General features: G+C 43.5%; 1 pseudogene; it reads right to left on the reverse strand.

Moving 5' to 3' along the window:
• Positions 1-723: 723 nt before the first annotated feature.
• LOC117050999 lies at positions 724-1,537 on the reverse strand (annotated as a pseudogene).
• Positions 1,538-15,898: the final 14,361 nt, after the last annotated feature.

The following is a 15,898-nucleotide window of genomic DNA, read 5'->3' on the forward strand; positions in this document are numbered from 1 at the left end:
TCCCAAGAGGCATCTGTCAGGAATGAGCCAGCTCCCAGTGTAACTTTGCATGCGGCTGCTGAATAAAGTTAGGAACAGAGAAGTTTGGAGTCGGCGCTGGCTGAGCAGAGCACACAGCTGCCAGCATTGACTCCCTCTGACCTTGGGTGACTAGTTGCCAAGGGAACAACTGTGAGTGGGCTGGAAAACAAGAAGCTCAAAAAAGCACGAACAGCCACAGATACATTTTTTTTTTCCAGAACAGGAAGAGGCTGTAGCTGACAAACAAGTCCAAGCAGAGGCAAATAGGGAGGGCTGCTAGACAGGAAGCAAAATAAGAGACGTAAGGGTCGAAAGTTCAATATCTTCTGTCAAAACCAGAAGTAGTCTTCAGAAGGGTCATCTTGAGTGACAATGCTGGTGGCTTGGCTAGAGCCATCCGGAGTTATCTGTTTGTTTTTGCAGTAAATCCTCCTTTTTAATTACCTACGCTTACTGTGTTATCAAGCTGGGAACCTGGACTCCTGACAGCATCTCCCTGGTCATTGTGAGAATGCTAGACTAGGTGGGCCGTTGGCCTGAATCTGCAGGGCTTTTCTTATGTCCAGCACATGGACTTTAATAAATTAGACTGTGTCAAGCATTTGATCTGACTTTCAGTTCTTTTAATGTTGTGATTGGGAGAGCAGGGCATGAAAAGGAATATGCCTGCACAAAAGGGGAAGACTACCGGCACAGGACAAAAATGGGCCATTTATTTCTATATACCTTTTAAGAAATCTGCTACGTGCTGCAAACAATTCCTTGCAGCTGGAAATTCAAATGGCCCCAGGCCAAAAGATACAGTTATTCCATGGAACCCATCCTGAAGATGATGCCATGTCACTGGCACACCGCTGTCCTCTAGACGTTTCTTGTATAACAGTCCATCATCCCGGAGAATATCATACTCACAGGTTAAAATTAAAGTCTCAGGGAGCTGGCAGATGATGTTGTCCTCCGCTCAGAGGGGGGAAAACATTGTCTCAAAACCTCGTTTGCACATTTCATGAAGCTTTTCTGAAAATGGAGGAGGTACTGCCGGGACATAGCCCCTAACCTTAAACTCTTCTGGGATGTTGTCAGCACTAATCCATTTTCGGTGCTTCAGCCATATATCTGCAGAGACATGGGCGCTCTTTATGATTCCATCCACATTGACCATCTTTCCTGTGAGATACTTGAAACCGTGTTTGACAGCTCATTTCCTGAACAGCGGAGGAGTGGAATGGTATTGCTGATAGGAAGGCAAATTGAAGTCCACTGCCTGTACGAAAGGGTGGATCAGGAACTGAGCTCGCACTCTTGGGAGATCCTTCCTTGCCACTAGTTGTTGACAGAGAGCTGTAGCAATCGTGCCCCCGCCACTGTCCCCTCCAATGGCAATGCGGTTGGGGTCCACTCCATATTCCTTTGCATGCTTCAAAAAGTGGATTGCAGCAGTACGACAGTCCAGTACCGGAGTTGGATACAGATGCTCAGGAGCTAACCGGAAACTTACATGAAAGAAAGATAATTTATAAATTCAACAGTGTACATTGCATAGAAAATGAGCATTTTTCTTCATGGCATATTGAAGGTGTGTGTGGGGAGTCCTTTTTTTTACCCCATGGGGCACATTCCTGTCTGTGCAACCTTCTGGGGGCTGCATGGTGGGTGGAACCAGAGACAAAAACAGACATAAAATGCAGAGTTTACCCTTGTACTAGTAGGCTAGTTCCTATGAACACCACACATTCCTCCAACTTTTCAAGATATGCACATTCCAGCCTGGCAGATGAAGTGGGTGTTGGTGTGGGTGTGCAAAACAGGGACTATGGAGGTGGTCATCTGAGGTGAGTTCTGAGGGACAGAGTGCTCCATTCAGCCCATATCCCTGAGGTTTCCTACCCTGGTATATTGCTTTAAATTTTCAAGCTATCTGGGTTTCGTTTTAATTTCCCAGTTTAGGGCCACTGTTTTTAATTCTCTCATCAAAATAAAGAACCTTCAAATTATACTAGTATACTGTGGAGCTAAATAAACTCCACAGCTCATCTCCACAGTGGCGTAGCAAGGGGCGGGGTGCCCCGGGTTCCATGGGAGTGGGGTGACACTTGGGCCAGCCCCGCCCTGCCCCACCGGCATGCCCCGAGCAAGCCGCAGAGCGGGGCAGCCTCGCCCCGCAGCCTGCTTGCAAACCTGCTCAGCGGCCTGCGAGCAAGCTGCGGAGCGAGGCCGCGCCACCCCCTGGCCCGCCCGTGGCCCACCCGCCAGCACCGCTATCCGGCGCATGCTCACTCCATCGCCGGGCCGCTGCCACCGCTCCCACAGCGACCATGCCAGCCACTGAGCGATCGGCAGCTTGTGGGGCTGCTGAGCGCTAGCAGCACAGCCTTACGCCCACCACTCTCACTCAGCAGCTCGTAAGGTTGTTGCGGGAGCGGCGGCGGCCCGGCGGCAGAGTGAGCATGCACTGGATTTGGCACATGCTCACTCCATCCTGACGTTGCGTCGTGACGTCACAATGCAACATCAGGACACCCTGCCCCCAGGGGGTGCCTCCGTTCGCTGCCCCGGGTAGCGAGGAGGCTTCCTCACACCTGCATCTCCAACTAAGTTATACTCAGAGTAAAACAGTGGAAATCTAGAAAGAAATGTTGCTGATTTTCCTGGACATTTTGTCAATTTCCGCTCAGACATTGCTGCTGATTGAAATATTTTGGATACGTCGGGGAAATTTCAGACGTATGGCAACCCTAGAACTCCACAAAACAAGGTAAAGCTGAAACATGAAAACAACAATAGGGTTAAGGGTTACCTATGTATAGTCTGAGGTATTCTTGCAAACTGTGCTATTGCCATTAAAATGAAACAAAAATATCTATATGACACTGAGGAGAAAGAGAAATTATAATTATGGACTGAGATTCTATAAGATTTCATAGGAAGTTTTGCTCCTCTCTTTCTTTTCATGCTCCACCTTGGGTAGCGTTGGGGAAGAAATTCCAATTCAGTTCACCTCTGGAGACAAACAAACCTAATTTGAAGTTTCTGTACACGGTGCACAAACAGAAACACCACCAACCTTTGAAACATAAACTTCCTTGGATTTTTCAGTGCAGTTGTCCAGACGAGGAATGTATAGAACTAAATGCTTTACTGGGGTAAAGTGTGCATAAAAATGTGTGTATATATTCATGAAAATAACATACAAAAATAAGGGTGAATTCAAACAAGGAGGCTGGTTAATTTTTATGAGGACTCTTAAATAAAAATAAAGCTAAACTATTAGTTAAAAATTAAAAAGAAGAAGAGAAAAAAGAGCTGGAGGAAAATATTGAGAGAGAAATCCATAAAAAGTTAAATATTTAGGAACCTGGTAACAATTAAAAATATAAATGTGTATAAAGATAATTATGAAAAAGTATGGTCTGAAATAAAAATAAATCTAGAAATATGGAGTAGAATGAACCTTCCCTTACTAGGAAGAATAGTGGCAATAAAAATGAATGTGCCACTAAAAATGCTCTTTCTTTTCCAGACAGTCCCAGTAATGGTTAAAGATGACTGCCTCAAAAGATGGCAAAAGGATATTCCCAAGTTTGTCTGGGAGGGCAAAAGGCCAAGGATTAAACATAAGATACTTACAGATATAAAAGAAAGAGGAGGCTTTGCCCCCCCCCCAAGAGACCTCAAACTGTACTATAAGGCTGCATGTCTGGTATGGATCAGGGACTGGATAAAACTAGAAAACTAGCGTTAGACTTGGAAGGCCATGACAACAGATATGGATGGCACACATATCTTTGGTATGGGAAAGGGAAGGTACATAAAGGATTTTATAATCATATAATTAGGAGATCATTAATGAGAGTGTAGGAAAGGTATAGAGATTTAATAGAGCAAAAAACACCTTGGTGGTTATCACCAATTGAGGCTTCACTGCTCAAACCGGTTGGCAAAAAGAAAAATGGCCTACATACAGGGACTTACTGAGAGAGCAAGAAGGCAAATGGAAATTAAAAGAGTATGACAAGATAAAAGGATATGTCCAGAGTTGGTTACATTATAGACAGTTAAATGAAATGTACAAGGAAGATAACAAAAAAGGGTTCAGTTATGCAATTTCGAGATTTCGAAAAGAAGTGGTAGAAGAAAAGGTGAAGCTGTTGAAGAAAGCTTACAGTATTTTGTTAGAATTGGAAATGAAGGATGAGGAGGTTAAATCAGTAATGATTAAATGGGCACAAGATTTTGGGCACAATATACAATTTGAGGACTGGGAAAAGCTGTGGAAAGTGAATTTGAAATTTACAGAATGTTCTTTGTTGAAGGAAAATTATACGAAAATGATGTATAGGTAGTAAATTACACCAGTCAAAATGACAAAAATGTATAAAACTGGGATAAGTACATGTTGGAAATGTAAGGAAAAAGAAGGGACTTTTTATCATATGTGGTGTGAATGTAGAGAAGTTAAAAAATATTGGGAAATGATTTATAATGAATTGAAAAAAATGTTGAAAATGACTTTTCTTTAAAAAAAAATCAGAAGCTTTTCTATTATGGATTTTAGGACAGGATATACCAAAGAAAATTAAGAATCTACTGTATGTATGCTACAACTGCGGCAAGAGTTTTGCTAGCACAAGGATGGAAGAAGGAAGAATCACCAACGAAGGAACAATGGCAAGAAAAACTGATGAACTATGCGGAACTGGCAAAAGTAACAAATAAATTGTGTGAAAAGGACAATCGGGACTTTAAGGAAGAATGGGAACCTTTTAAAAATTATTTGAAAAAACTATAAAGAGACTTAAATTCATTGGCAGGATTTGAATAAACATGCACAAATTTTATTAATAATTAAAATTTTGAATAATAGGAAAATAATATTTTAAATTGTATAATATGCAGAAACAATACTGAATTAACAAAACAGTTAAGGGAGCTGGGGGAAGTCCTAGAGAGGGGGAGTGTGGGAGGGGAAGGGGAGGGGAGGGGGAAAGGGAGGAAATGTATTGGATTGCATTGCTTGATAATTTGTATGGATTGAAAAATTTTCTCAATAAAAATTTAAAGAGAGAATTTTTATGAGGCCTCTTTTTTAAAGGCAAACTTATGTGGAGAACTGAATTTAAGACTTAAGCAAAAAGGAGAAACTGGGAGAAAATGAAATGGACAAACTAGCCCATCAGTCCACACTAGAGGTGGGAGAAGTTCAGAGGTTTCAGACCATTCCCTGGAAGTGGCAGTGAAATCAACTGGAAGGGAATCTCATCTGTTTGCTTCACCAGGTGAACACATGGAATCGCCACCCATCTGAGCTCTCCACCCATGTCTTATCTGTACATCAAAGTCATGATCTATCGGTGCAATCACTCGGGTAGTCTGTGTCCTCAGCAGCCTCCTGTTTGCCTTCACTGTCCTTGCTCATGATCACTCAGACACGTGGTCTCTGTGGAAAGCACAACTTGAATCCGGCTTGGGAACATCTGGGTTTTCAGCTTTCTCCACTGAAAGCTAGTTGAGTGTGCAACTCTCCTTGCTCTTTTTCTTGCAGATAATCTGTAAGAGAAGCATAGCTGAACATGAAGAGGTAGCAGTTTCCATATTTAGAGCCCTTCTGGACCGCCTCCCTTCTGCCATGCACAAGGAGAGGTTCTTCCCTCCCTGTTTTCAGCAGCCACCAGGAAGCAAAATTCAGTGGGGAATTCTTAATGTTTCTGAAATCCAGCTGCTTCTGCAGTACATGTTCCAGTAGTGGCCATTAGTAAAATAGAGACTTCTCCTCAATTACATGGTGTTCACCAGGAGCATGGAAAAAGACAAGAAATTTTCATAGGTGTACATGTGCAAAAAATAACACCTCAATCGTTAAAGACAAACGTATCACATTTTCGTCACCAAGAATCCACAAATGGATGTAGCCCAGACTAATTCATGCAGTTGTTGTGCAGGGATACATTTAATGTAGATTGTAACGCCAACACTAAGTAAGTCAGAAGGATGGAGGAAATGGGTGGGATGGGAGGTTGTGTTATACTCTTGTGTAATCTTCTCCCACAGAAATTTAGGGAAAACCCAGCCCTCTGCTCATTTGCTGACCTATGTGTGAAGTTTTATAAACACCCATGGGGGGTTTAAGAAAGAAGGAACACATCCCTGACCTTGCCCTTGAAATCTGGGGAAGAATTTGTGTCTATTCTGATAAGCTGCGGAGATCAGGCAGGCTTGATAGGGTGGGATGCCCAGCTTTTCCCTCCCAAAAAGCTAGACGATATGTGATTATATTTCCTTATGTAATTGTAATGATCTCAGGAAGGCAAGCAAGCATCGATAAGAATTAACAAGCCTCTGGCAGTTTTATGGTATGTTTATTTACAATTAACACCAAGCTAGCGGCTCTGAGCTTGCCGCTCTTAGCTATGAGTTTCATCACGATTCATTCTTTGCACAGTGTTTCAGTGTGTGTATATATATATGTGTGTGTGTGTGTGTGTGTGTGTGTGTGTAATGTGCCCTTTTGGAGGTTGTGGAAACAACCATGCCAGAAAATATATATATACATTGATGCACACTTGAGTGCAAACCTATCAAGGCAGAGCGTGGAAGGCCTGCCTGTTAATTCTTACATTTGCTCACCAGGGGGTGCTCCCATACAGGAGACAATTTGACGCCTCACCAGAAAGTAAGCGCTGGAGAGAAATTTCATAAAAGTGCATCATTTTGATGATTCAATTTTGTTTTGAGCCCACGACCTAGCTTAACTGAAAAGGCATGTGCTTGCCTATCTTTTACTGTACAGAACAAGTACTATAAATAGTGCATGTCTGTTAGGTTTGCCATATTTCAAAAAGTGAAAATCAAGATACAAAAGCTGTTGAACTCTTTTTGGCAAAGTTGTTGAGCTGTTTTCACAAAATCTAACAACAACAACAACAACAACGAAGTTTTTGAGCTTTTTAAAAGGAAATTCAGCAAAATCATGACTTCCAACAAGGGTTGTCATATGCCCAGATTTTCACAGACACTTACCAGTAAGTGATTTCTGCCCAGACCCTGCTTTCGACTGCTCTATTCCACCTATGTCCAGGAAATTCCAGGTGTATAATAATAATAATTTATTATTTATACCCCGCCCATCTGGCTGGGTTTCCCCAGCCACTCTGGGCTGCTTCCAACAAAAGATTAAAAATGCATTAAAACATCAGTCATTAAAAACTTCCCTAAACAGGGCTGTCTTTAGATAGCAACCCTAATGTCCATTCCAGAGCACTGCAAAGAATAAATTCCAGGAATCATGACCATTGTATGCATGAAAAGAGAATCATCTAGGCATGACAATTGTGATTAATCCTGAATTGTTTTGTAGACAGATGAAAGAGGATACTGGGAGACATTTAATGAATAGGAAAATTAGTCAAAGTCTTAATAAAGAAAGACTGTGAAATGGCAGGACATTATGATGAGGGCTGATTTTGAAGAGCCAGAGGATTTTGATTGGTTCAGAATGATGACATTGGGTTGCAACTATTAAGATTGCTGAAATCCTTTGATGGGTGACTAGTAATCTGGAAGTGTATTTAAAAATGTATTGTTTTGGATGTGGTTCTCTGCAGCTGCCTTCTTAATGCTGAGGCTGTCCCTATGCACATTTGTATTTCAGTAATCTTTTTACTGGTTTTCCCAGTAGTGATGTATGGAAATGAGAGCTGGACCATAAAGAAGACCGATCGCCGAAGAATTGATGCTTTTGAATTATGGTGCTGGAGGAGACTCTTGAGAGTCCCATGGACTGCAAGAATATCAAACCTATCCATTCTTAAGGAAATCAGCCCTGAATGCTCACTGGAAGGACAGATCCTGAAGCTGAGGCTCCAATACTTTGGCCACCTCATGAGAAGAGAAGACTCCCTGGAAAAGACCCTGATGCTGGGAAAAATTGAGGGCACAAGGAGAAGGGGGCGACAGAGGAGAAGATGGTTGGACAGTGTTCTTGAAGCTAGCAACATGAGTCTGACCAAACTGCGGGAGACAGTGGAAGACAGGAGTCAGGAGTGCCTGGCATGCTCTGGTCCATGGGGTCACAAAGAGTCGGACACGACTAAATGACTAAACAACAAAATCTTTTCACTTGGAGCCTGAATCATTTTCTTTTGGGTTTCTGAGAGGGATACCTCCAGTCTATGAACCCCTTTTTAAACTTCTCCAAAAGTTTGGGGTCAGGAGTGGGATGACTGGAACCCCATGGAGTCTCAGGAACTGGACTGGATTGGGGAGACTGGGTCTGGCAGAGGTGCCTCAAAAACAACCAGAGTGGTAAGGGGTCCATCATTAAAAACTAGCCTAGGGATTGCTGATCAGAAGGTCGGCGGTTCGAATCCCTGTCACGGGGTGAGCTCCCGTTGCTCGGTCCCAGCTCCTGCCCACCTAGCAGTTCGAAAGCACGCCAAAGTGCAAGTAGATAAATAGGTACCGCTCCAGCGGGAAGGTAAACTGTGTTTCCGTGCGCTGCTCTGGTTCGCCAGAAGCGGCTTTGTCATGCTGGCCACATGACCCGGAAGCTGTCTGCGGACAAACGCCGGCTCCCTCGGCCTATAGAGCGAGATGAGCGCAGCGCCGCAACCCCAGAGTCGGACACGACTGGACCTGATGGTCAGGGGTCCCTTTACCTTTTTAACTAACTAACTAACTAACTAACTAACTAACTAACTAACCTCACTCTTTGCCTGTCCTGCCCTCACCATCCTTCAGTTCTAGCTTCTCAGAGGCTTGCATGGAAGTAAGAGTCTTAATTCCTATGTTATTTAGTGCAGGCTTTGACTGCAAATTTCTTTCATTTTGTTTCTCAAGGTATTTTCGAGCTAGTTTGTTGTTTTTGTTGAAATAACATTTTAGTTGTTGCAGGTTACATTGCTGGATTTCTGTTGGAGTTGCTGCTTGCGCTGAATATGCTGTGTTGCAACCAACATATTTTATAGGGGGATTTTCTGTTGTTCTGATTTGTTTTGTTAGTATGAAAGCCACAGATAACATACAGAAAGCTAAAAAGGGGCAAAAGACGATCATTTAAAAGTAATTTAAACCCTATAGAATTAACCCCCCCCCCAAAAAAAAATCAAATCTATTAAAATACATATGATAAAAACAGCACTACACTATTAAAAGAGCCTTCCTTAGTTCCCAAAAGCCTATCAAGAATAAAACAGTGCAAAATCCCCTAGTCCTGTTTGTTTGGAATTTAGTGAATATTTTTCATCCCCCACTGAGCCTGCAAATTTCATCTAAAAGCAGTTATAACCATTTTAAAAAACAATAAAATTTGCCATAATAATCCGAAAGCATAAAGCTTCTGTTCACTCCATTGGGATTCAGATTCAGTCCTGAGCTAAATCAGACAGCTCCCTAATCAAATCAGTCCAAGACAAATCAGGTTGTTTTCCAGAGCACCAGACGGGTGTTGGAAGTGAATATTGTCATCGGCACACCCTACTACTGACTATCATGTTCACTTCAGAGCTCTTCAGTTTGCTGCATCCAATGCCAGTCCTACTCAGGGTTGACCCACTAAAGTTAACAGGCACAGCTAACTCGAGTTTATTCATTCCAGTGGGTCTACTCTGAGTAGGGCTTAGTTAGCTGCAACCCAATGTTTTGCAGGAAGAAGAAGAAGAAGAAGAGTTTGGATTTGATATCCCGCTTTATCACTACCTGAAGGAGTCTCAAAGCGGCTAACATTCTCCTTTCCCTTCCTCCCCCACAACAAACACTCTGTGAGGTGAGTGGGGCTGAGAGACTTCAGAGAAGTGTGACTAGCCCAAGGTCACCCAGCAGCTGCATGTGGAGGAGCAGAGACGCGAACCCGGTTCCCCAGATTACGAGTCTGCCGCTCTTAACCACTACACCACACTGGCTCTCATGTGTGGAAGCTCCTGCATAGGTAAAAATGGACATATTACCACCCCAAGTTAAGGGTGTTAGAGTGTTGAGTTTGTGTACAAGGAAAGGTTGCAGCATGGATAGTTCAGTTGGTTAGAGCAGTGTTTTTCAACCACTGTTCCGCGGCACACTAGTGTGCCGCGAGATGTTGCCTGGTGTGCCGTGGGAAAATGACTTTATATATAGTCAATATAGGCACAGAGTTAAATTTTTTAACATTTTCTAATGGTGGTGTGCCTCGTGATTTTTTTTCATGAAACAAGTGTGCCTTTGCCCAAAAAAGGTTGAAAAACACTGGGTTAGAGTGTGGTGCTGATAATGCCAAGGTTGCAAATTCAGTCCCCCTATGGGATAACTGCATATTCCTCCATTGTAGCATTTTGAACTAGATGATCCTCAGGGTCCCTTCCAATTCTATGATTTTATGATTTGAGGGTGGCCATGTAGAAGACAGCCCTCAGTTTGAAGGGCTTTTAGAGGACAGGCTTCTATCTGAAGGGTTGATTTGTCCAAGTCTGGTTTAAACATACAGAACTTTAAGAAGGGAGAGGAGGGAGGCCTTGAAATTGTCCATCAACAGCTGCGGTGCTGAAAATATGGGCGTTTAGCCAGGAATTCTGTACACGGTGAGGCCTCCAGAGGGCGCCAGTTAGAATTACCGTATTTTTCGCTCCATAAGATGCACTTTTTCCTCCTAAAAAGTAAGGGGAAATATCTGTGCATCTTATGGAGCGAATGGTGGTCCCTGGAGCTGAATTGCCCAGGGGCTAAAAGAGGATCATGCTTTTTATTTTACAAAGAGAAAAGGGGGTGTTGAAAGCAGCTCAGCAGCTGATCAGCAAGAGATCGGGAGAGAGATAAGAGTCCCGGCTCCCTTTCACCCCCGCCCTCTTGCCCCGCCCTCCTTTGTTGAATGTGCTGCAGAGGGAGGTTGTTTGTTTCCCCAGCGACATGTGACTGGCTGATTAGCTTATCTGTCTGGAAACTATAGAAAAGGCTCCCTTTCCTTCAGAAGCTGCAGAAATGTGAGTTGAACCCCATAAAAAGGGGGCTTTTCCTCTTTGCTTTTCCCCCTTTGCAAAAGGAGCTTTGCTTTTCCCCCTTTGCAAAAAAAAGCTGCAAAACTTTTAGCTGATCCTCAAAAAAACAGGGCTTTCCCCTTTGCAAAGAAGCTGCAAAACTTTTAGCTGATCCTAAAAAAAACAGGGTTTTCCCCTTTGCAAAAAAAGTTGCTAAACTTTTAGCTGATCCTCAAAAAAAAAAAAAAAAACCAAACACCAGGGCTTTTAGAGGAGGACAACCAGGAAGAAAAAATTTTTCCCTGGGTTTCCTCCTCTAAAAATGAGGTGCGCCCTATGGTCCGGTGCGCCCTATGGAGCGTAAAATACGGTATTTCACCAACTCTCTCAGTATCTTTGCTGAGCTTTACCCCTCAACCTTCTATTTTCATCACAGGGGAAGCAAATGTCAGTGACCCCTTGCCTGCCACAGACCACACGCCTCCCCCCCCCCAGCCAAACCACCATTCATTTGTGTGCAGTAAGCTTCCTCCTCAGCTTTGGCTCGCAGAGATAACCCTTCAGCTTGGCCTTCTAAAGGCAAGATCTTTGTCCATTTCCCCACCTAATTTGTTTGTTTGTTTTGCACCAGGGCCTCCCCACCACCCTTGGCCTGTGCCCTCCTGGAAAGTTTCCTAAGAGGGAATCTATGACCTGGGCTGAGAAAACAGGATCCCCTACCCCTCGCTTTAGGACATCAACTGGCCATCTCTCTGCAAACAGTTTAAGAGGCTATGTTTGGTTTGATCTTGTCTGCATTGCAACTGTCTCACTTTTAGATAGCGACGAGAGATTATTGCGGCATATTGCCAAGGAATGTGGAGTGGTGGTTGTAGCTGTTAGGTAAGTGCCATCTCCATCTTGCCATTGCTCCCTGATTACTCTCTTGAAACCCAAGGCATTTCAGCACCTGTGACGAAACACCCGCTGCTGCACCTGTGATGAGAACACAATCTCCTAAAGGAGTCTCCCCTGCTCTCCTCTTTCCAACTCAACAACAAGGCAAGTGTTCCAGAAAGATCTGTTGATAGTCCGCCTAGAGACAAGGGAGACCAGAAAGGCTTTTTAAATCAAGCCTCTAAATTTGAAAAAGAGCTGTTAGAAAATAAGACTACATTGCTTTCCAAAATGCATAAAGTAATATTAGAATTGCATACAAAAGAAAAACAGGTTAAATCAGTTATGATACACTGGGTGAGGGACTTCGGAAATAATATACAACTTGCAGCATGGCAGAAGTTATGGAACTGAGACTTGAGGTTTACAGCATGTTATACTTTGAAAGAAAATTGTATGAAAATGATGTATTGTTGGTACTTAATTCTGCACCTTGGGAAGTGGGTGGCGTTGTGGTCTAAACCACAGAGCCTAGAGGGCTTGCCGATCAGAAGCCCAGCGGTTCGAATCCCCACGATGGGTGAGCTCCCGTTCCTCGGTCCCTGCTCCTGCCAACCTAGCAGTTCGAAAGCACATCAAAGTGCAAGTAGATAAATAGGTACCGCTCTGGTGGGAATGTAAACGGCATTTCTGTGCACTGCTCTGGTTTGCCAGAAGCAGCTTAGTCATGCTGGCCACATGACCGGGAAGCTGTACGCCGGCTCCCTTGGCCAGTAAAGTGAGATGAGCGCCGCAACCCCAGAGTCATCTGCGACAGGACCTAATGGTCAGGGGTCCCTTTACCTTTAACTCTTAGTAAATTAGCTAAAATGTATAAAACAAGGTCATATACATGCTGGAAATGTAAGCAAAAAGAAGGTAACTTTTATCACATGGAAGGTGATATATAATGAACTGGGAAAAATGTTTCAAATAACATTTCCTTTAAAAAACCCCAAGCTTTCCTTCTAGGAATTCTAGGTGCCGAAATACCAATGGATCAGAAAATACTGTTTATGTACGCGACCACTGCGGCTCGGATGTTACTAGCGCAGAGATGGAAGAAGACATAGCGCCTACCAGAGAAGAATGGCAAATTAAACTGACGGAGTATGCCGAAATGGCAAAAATGACCAGAAGAATTAGAAAGCAGGAAGACTAAAATTTTAATAAGGAATGGGGAAAATATATAATTTACCCATTCCTTATTAAAATTTTGGTCTTCCTGCTTTCTAATTCTTCTGGTCATTTTTGCCATTTCGGCATACTCCAAAATATACTGGGAAACTGTGGTTGTAATGGAGATTCAACAGATTTGGATTAACAAAGAAGATGCAGGAGGAAAAAAATTAACTTAAGGACCCACAAAGGAGAGGAGGGAAGTCCAGGGGCATCTATGGAATTCTATTTTTATTGGTTGTTTGATCATTGTTTCTAAATTTCAAAATTTCAAAATTAATAAATCTTATTTTAAAAAGAGATTCATTTCTAAATCAGCATATGCAAACATTGTAAGAATCAGTGTCCTCTTTTCTCCTTTCCTTCCACCCATAGTGTTTAGGGTGATCCCTCTTTGGCCCCTAAGCTGTCTATTCAGATGTCATTTTTCAGATGTATGGAATTCTCATCTGATTTCCCCCTTCCAGATTGATGCTGGCGTACCAGATCACATCCACGTCTTTTTGAATTGATGCATTAGGATTTCTTCGTTGTTCTCCCCATCCCACCCACTTTTCAGCCCACTGTTGCTCGATTTTGTTGTTGTTCTGGTTGCTAACTTTTGGATTCGGCAACATGGAAGATTAGTGGCCACTTTCCCAACACACCACCTTTGTTGCATCCACAACAACTGCATTCTATAACATGCATTGCTGAGCGCATGACGTATAAAGTAGGTACACAATGACCGTGATACAAGCCAGAGTTTATGAAAGGTTTCATTTCAGTTAAGCTCTCTTTACTGATTCATATTGGTATGGAGGTTGAGAGAAGGCACTTCCGCATTAGCAGGAGGTGGATTTGCGGGCATCACGACCCAGTCACACATGTAAAGGCTGAGCCCAGTCCCTGCGCAATTGGTAGATTATTCCCGTGCCTCCCGCAAGCCGACCAATCTGGTCAATCAGTGTACAATAAGCAGCACAAAAACGGCGCACACAAATCTACCAAACCATTCCACGTTCTGAATTCTATATTGATAGTCCAACCAAGAACTCTAACAAAGAAGCCTCAAACAGAAAACTCATTCAAGTTAGTGCAACAGGACAATTTCAGTCTTTAAATTTCTTTAGCCAGTCTCCTGTAAATATTGATGAAAACAAGTCCAGTCAGATGAAATATCAATGATGATACGCACAGATGTTAATTGATGAAGGCAAGTCCAATCAGGTGAAATATTGAAGATGTTACACACAAAAGTTAGACAGGGTGCCGGCGTTTGTCCCCTGTTTCACCCATGGACAGTTTTGGGCTTCTTCAGTAAATGTGGTAGATTTGCATGTGCCGTTTTTGTGCTGCTTATTGTATACTGATTTACCACGAGTATTGGCAGCATAGGTTTATTTTTTCAGACCAATCTGGTCGGCCTGGGTGTGTGTGTCTTAGTCCCTTTAAACTAGTGATGGGCAGGAAGCTCGCCCTCTTTGTCCTGCTTCCCCCAGCTGGTTAGGTTCACCCACCCACCTGCCCTTAGATTTAGCTGAACTCCATGAAGGTAGAGTGCCAATGACAAAGCTGAAAGATCTCATGGGGTTTAGAGAGGAGGGGACCGTGAACTAAGGGAAAGCAAACGGGTGCAATGGGTCAGTGCGTCTGATTGTTAACCAGAAGTTTGGTGGTTTGAGCCCACCCATGGACAGCTGTGGGCAGTATTCCTGGATTGCAGGGGGTTGGACCAGATGACCCTTGAGGTTCCTTCCAACTCTATAAGTCTATGATTCTATGAAAACACCAGCAAAGTGCTCTACAATGAATGACCCGATGCAAAGTTTTGATCGCTACGAACATCTGAGGTCAACATGGTGAACTAGCACTATCTGTTCTGTGTTATACTGATTATAACTTGTGCGTGTCAGATCAGCACATGAAGCTGATGCATCAATTAAGGTGCTGGTGGAAGAATGAATGAGATTCAGATTTGGGATTGGGAGGTTCTGGATAGATGCTCTGATAGTGAAGATTCCTTATGCCTAGGTCAGGTCACCCTTGCTTGCCCACAACAGTGGAGGATGTATTATTCTCCTTTGCCCAGGGCTAATATTCCAACCCTGCAAACAAGCCACAATGATGCCTAGGGAAATTTCTATAATGACCACATGTTAGTCATGCCCATTAATTTTTACAAACGCCTTAGACAGGCCAGCTAAACCACGTGAGGGTAGCTGATGAGTCCCAAACCCTCAGTGAGTTAGGGACTTCACCTGCATGAGAAGACAGGCTCCAGCAGATTGAGTAAACAATACCAATAGTGGGTCCAATGGTCAAGGAGCTGGTTTCTGCATGTGCTGTTGAGGGAAGTGAGAGGCAGGTGGGGCTCATCAACCTGGGAAGGTAACCCATCTAGTAGAAGGAAAACTCTGGTCCTAAACCTAAGCTGCTTGCCGGAAATCTTTGGGAGAAGAAAAGACTAAGGAGTAAACCCTTCACAAATTCTGAGTGGAGTCCCTAAGATGGTTGTCTGTCACCTTTTACACCTCCTTCCAGCAACTTAGAATCAGCTTGTTAAAATCAAGGAATGATTCACAAGAGTTTACGGATAAGTGATAAGTAACTAAACAACATTAGGAAGACATCTTCCTAGGCAGCCCTGTACAGGGAAGTTAAAAAAAAAAGTTTAATGTTTTGTTACGTTTTTATATATGTCGGAAGCTGCCCAGAGTGGCCGGGGCAACCCAGTCAGATGCAGAGGCGTCTTAGCCATTGAGGTTACTGGCGCAAGGCGACAGGGTGCCAGGGCCTGGAGGGCGCCTCCACCCTCAAGCCCTGCCGGCAGCGCCGCCCTCACCCACCTCTTCTCGGGCTGC

The sequence above is a fragment of the Lacerta agilis genome, chromosome 8 (genome assembly GCF_009819535.1).
Source record: "Lacerta agilis isolate rLacAgi1 chromosome 8, rLacAgi1.pri, whole genome shotgun sequence".
Taxonomy (NCBI): Eukaryota; Metazoa; Chordata; class Lepidosauria; order Squamata; family Lacertidae; genus Lacerta; species Lacerta agilis.